This window comes from Harmonia axyridis, chromosome X (genome assembly GCF_914767665.1).
Source record: "Harmonia axyridis chromosome X, icHarAxyr1.1, whole genome shotgun sequence".
NCBI lineage: Eukaryota > Metazoa > Arthropoda > Insecta > Coleoptera > Coccinellidae > Harmonia > Harmonia axyridis.
In genome coordinates this window covers 35,239,067-35,244,066 of record NC_059508.1, presented here as the reverse complement: position 1 = coordinate 35,244,066, position 5,000 = coordinate 35,239,067, and the positions used below count along the sequence as shown (strand labels likewise).

General features: G+C 41.1%; 1 non-coding gene across 1 annotated transcript; it reads right to left on the bottom strand.

The window, feature by feature from the left end:
- Positions 1-2,276: 2,276 nt before the first annotated feature.
- On the bottom strand, positions 2,277-2,395 carry LOC123688314. Its single transcript, XR_006749843.1, has one exon. It is a non-coding gene; the product is annotated as a 5S ribosomal RNA (ribosomal RNA).
- Between the last annotated feature and the right edge of the window lie 2,605 nt (positions 2,396-5,000).

The window sequence follows — 5,000 nt, the reverse complement described above, 5'->3', positions numbered from 1 at the left end:
TGCATCGGCGTCTTTTTTTTGTGCCACCGATGCATGACGTGAACGACTTTTCGGCTCGATTTAAGATACCGATGCATGACGTGAACGACTTTACGGCGCGATTTAAGATACCGATGCATGACGTGAACGACTTTTCGGCGCGATTTAAGATACCGATGCATGACGTGAACGACTTTACGGCGCGATTTAAAGCTATACCGATGCATGACGTAAACAAGATCACACCGATGCAGCACGTTAACATTAAAGCCCGCCTAATCCGATCGATGGAGGCCGTCTCGAGTGTCCAACTTGCTCACAAGAGCCGAGAAACAAACCGATGCATCACGTAGACAAGATCGTACCGAATGTTAACACAATCCAAAAGGAAATAATCTTAGATGAATATCGATTCTGATTATTGATTTTTCTTTCGCGATATTGATAGAAGACATCTGAATGAATTTCGAATTAATTCCGAAATCAAAAAAATATTTTCAATAAATTTTTTTTCTAGAGTACCTCGGTCTTTTCTATTTTTTTTCCAAGTTTCGTACGTCAATCAACATACATCCCAGAAAAAATCATCTCTCTAACTATCCTGGTTCAAAAGTTGTATCGGAACTTTTCACGTCGAAAAAGAACATAGGCGAAAAAGGACGTGAACATTATTCCTTATAAAAATCAAACCCGACCATGGATTTTGATTCTGATTGTTGATTATCGCTATTAGAACACATTAGGAGGCAACCAAATCAAATTTGAGAAAATTCCACAATCAGAAAATTTTTTTCGAAAAAAAAAAAAAAATTCGAGAACACCTCGGTCATGGCAAGTTATTTCCCACAATCCATTCCCCAATCAACGTACATCCCAGAAAAAATCATCTCTCTAACTATCCTAGTTCAAAAGTTGTATCGGAACATTTTCACGTCGAAAATATATCTCTAAGTCCAGACCGATGCACCACGTAATCTCGGGCAGACCGATGCACAACGTAAATGACGATCGGGACCGGGGCGATCGGTCGTATCTGACACCGCCGGCTCGGTTCTAACATCGTCAATGAGTCGGGGTTGTAAAAAAGGACGTGAACATTTTTCCTTATAAAAATCAAACCCGACCATGGATTTTGATTCTGATTGTTGATTATCGCTACTAGAACATATAAGGAGGCAACCAAATCAAATTTGAGAAAATTCCACGATCAGAAAATTTTTTTCGAAAAAAAAAAAAAATCGTAATCACCTCGGTCATGGCGAGTTATTTTCCGTATTTCATTCCACAATCAACGTACAACATAGAAGAAATCATCTCTCTAACTATCCTGGTTCAAAAGTTGTATCGGAACATTTTCACGTCGAAAATATATCTCTAAGTCCAAACCGATGCACCACGTAAACTAGGGCAGACCGATGCACCACGTAATATCGGGCAGACCGATGCAGAACGTAAACTCGATCATACCGATGCTTCACGTAATCTCGATCTTACCGATGCACCACGTAAACAAGGGCAGACCGATGCAGAACGTAAAGTAGATCTTACCGATGCACCACGTAATCTCGATCTTACCGATGCACCACGTAATCTCCATCTTACCGATGCACCACGTGAACTGGATCTTACCGATGCACCACGTAATCTCAATCTTACCGATGCACCACGTGAACTGGATCTTACCGATGCAGAACGTGAATTGGATCTTACCGATGCACCACGTAAACTCGATCTTACCGATGCACCACGTAATCTCGATCTTACCGATGCACCACGTGAACTGGATCTTACCGATGCAGAACGTGAATTGGATCTTACCGATGCACCACGTAAACTCGATCTTACCGATGCACCACGTAATCTCAATCTTACCGATGCACCACGTGAACTGGATCTTACCGATGCAGAACGTGAATTGGATCTTACCGATGCACCACGTAAACTCGATCTTACCGATGCACCACGTAATCTCAATCTTACCGATGCACCACGTGAACTGGATCTTACCGATGCAGAACGTGAATTGGATCTTACCGATGCACCACGTAAACTCGATCTTACCGATGCACCACGTAATCTCAATCTTACCGATGCACCACGTGAACTGGATCTTACCGATGCAGAACGTGAATTGGATCTTACCGATGCACCACGTAAACTCGATCTTACCGATGCACCACGTAATCTCAATCTTACCGATGCATCACGTAATCTCGATCTTACCGATGCAGAACGTAAACTCGATCATACCGATGCACCACGTTATCTCGGCAGACCGATGCAGAACGTAAAAAAAAAGCTTACAGCACGCGGTGTTCCCAAGCGGTCACCCATCCAAGTACTAACCGCGCCCGACGCTGCTTGGCTTCAGTGTTCTGACGAGAACTGGCAATTTCAGCGTGGTATGGCCGTAAACAACAAATATAGCGATATTTTCTATGATATCTCACTTTTTGGGAGCGGAAAGGACGTGAACGTTTTTCCTTATAAAAAATGAAATAACTTTTGGATATTAATTCTGATTGTTGATTTAAGTTTTAAGAACACATTAGGACATATCTCAATGAAATTTGAGGGATTTCCGAAATCGAAAAATATTTTTCGAAAAAAAAAAAAAATCCCAGAAGACCTCGGTCATCTCAAGTTTATTTCCATATTCTATTACACAATCAACGTACATCACAAAAGGAACCATCTCTCTAACTATCACAGTTAAATTTTTGTATCGGAACATTTCACGTCGGAATATCTCGCTAAGTCCAGACCGGGGAGATCGGTCGCATTTGACACCGTCCGCTCCGGTCTAACATCGTCTTGGAGTCGGGGTAACGATGGAGAGGCGTTTAAGGACGTGAACATTTTTCCTTATAAAAATTAAAGTCGACAATGAATATTGATTCTGATTACTGATTTACTCTTTTAGTACACATTAGAAGGCAACGCAATCAGATTTGAGGAAATTTCAAGATCAGAAAATTTTTTTCGAAAAAAAAAAAAATTCAAGAACACCTGGGTCATGGCAAGTTATTTCCCACAATCCATTCCACAATCAACGTACAACATAGAAGAAATCATCTCTCTAACTATCCTGGTTCAAAAGTTGTATCGGAACATTTCACGTCGAAATACCTCGCCAAGTCCAGACCGGGGCGATAGGTAGTATCTGACACCGTCCGCTCGGGACTGACATCGACTTGGACTCGGGCTAATGATGGGGAGGCGTTTAAGGACGTGAACATTTTTCCTTATAAAAATTAAAGTCGACAATGAATATTGATTCTGATTACTGATTTACGCTTTAAAAACACATTAGAAGGCAACCAAATCAAATTTGAGGAAATTCCAAAATCAGAAAATTTTTTTTCAAAAAAAAAAAAATCCGAAAAATATTTTTCGATTCTGATTACTGATTTACTCTTTTAGAACACATTAGAAGGCAACGAAATCAAATTTGAGTGAAATCCAAAATCAGAAAATATTTTTCGAAAAAAAAAAAAAATTCGAGAACACCTCGGTCATGGCAAGTTATTTTCCACAATCCATTCCCCAATCAACGTACATCCCAGAAAAAATCATCTCTCTAACTATCCTGGTTCAAAAGTTGTATCGGAACATTTTCACGTCGAAAATATATCTCAGAGTCCAGACCGATGCAGAACGTAAACTCGATCATACCGATGCTTCACGTAATCTCGATCTTACCGATGCACAACGTAAACTAGATCACACCGATGCAGAACGTAAACTCGATCATACCGATGCACCACGTAAACTCAGGCAGACCGATGCAGAACGTGAACTCGATCTTACCGATGCACCACGTAATCTCGATCTTACCGATGCACCACGTAAACTCGGGCAGACCGATGCAGAACGTGAACTCGATCTTACCGATGCACCACGTAAACTAGGGCTGACCGATGCATCACGTAAACGACGATCGAGAGGCGCGAAAGGACGTGAACGTTTTTCATTATAAAAATTGAAATAAATGATAAATAATGATTCTGATTGTTGGTTATCATTTTTAATAAGCATTAGGAGGCAACCAAATGAAATTTGAGGAAATTCCGATAACAGAAAATTTTTTCGAAAAAAAAAAAAAATTCATGAAATCCCCGGTCATCGCAAAATATTTACCATATTCTGTTCGATAATCAACGTATATTTAAGAAGGAATCATATCTGTATCTATCTTGGTTCAAATTTTGTATCGGAACATTTTGACCAAAGTCCGAGCTTCGGCCGAAACAGACACCGCTGACCTGGCCTATCGATCGACCGAGAGTCGGGGATAGAGCGTAAGTGTTGTCTGGAGGGGAACCCTGTGCTCTCCTGACATATATAGGGAAGGTGGTCGCGTTGGGCGATGCAGAACGTTTGGATCGGGAATTATATTTTTGGTTCAGCTATTGGAATATGGTTTATTGTTGGTATATATTGGCGAAATAACGTTCTTACTGACTGGGGATATTCATAAAAATGAGTCCGGAGATTTTCAGATCGAAGTCCGAGTGATCCGACTTGGAAGGCGTGTTGGGTGGGTCGAGATGGCTTAGATAGATCAGACGAGGCGGGCTAAGTGTTGACGTCATGCATCGGTCCATTTTCAGATTGAGTCCGAGTAATCCGACTTTGAAAGAGTGTTGGGTGCGTCGAGACTGTTTAGATAGATCGGACGAGGCGGACTAGGTGTTAACGACATGCATCGGTATATTTTCTGATCGGAGTCCGAAGAAATCGGCCCTAGTAGGCGCAGCGGACGGTCGAGACGGCCTCGGTGGGTCGGATCGATCGGGAAAAGTTTGCTAAATCGTGTCTGGAGGGGAACCTTGGGTTCTCCTGACATATATAGGGGATAAGGTTTGGGTGAACGATTCTTCACGTAAAAGTTGAGTAATTTATTTTTCGATAAGCTTTTGGATATTGATGAGAAGTATATGTATATCTTCGATTAAAAGAATTCTTACCGTCTCCATGTATATTATATTAGATATATAAGAAATAGTTAACGTGATGCA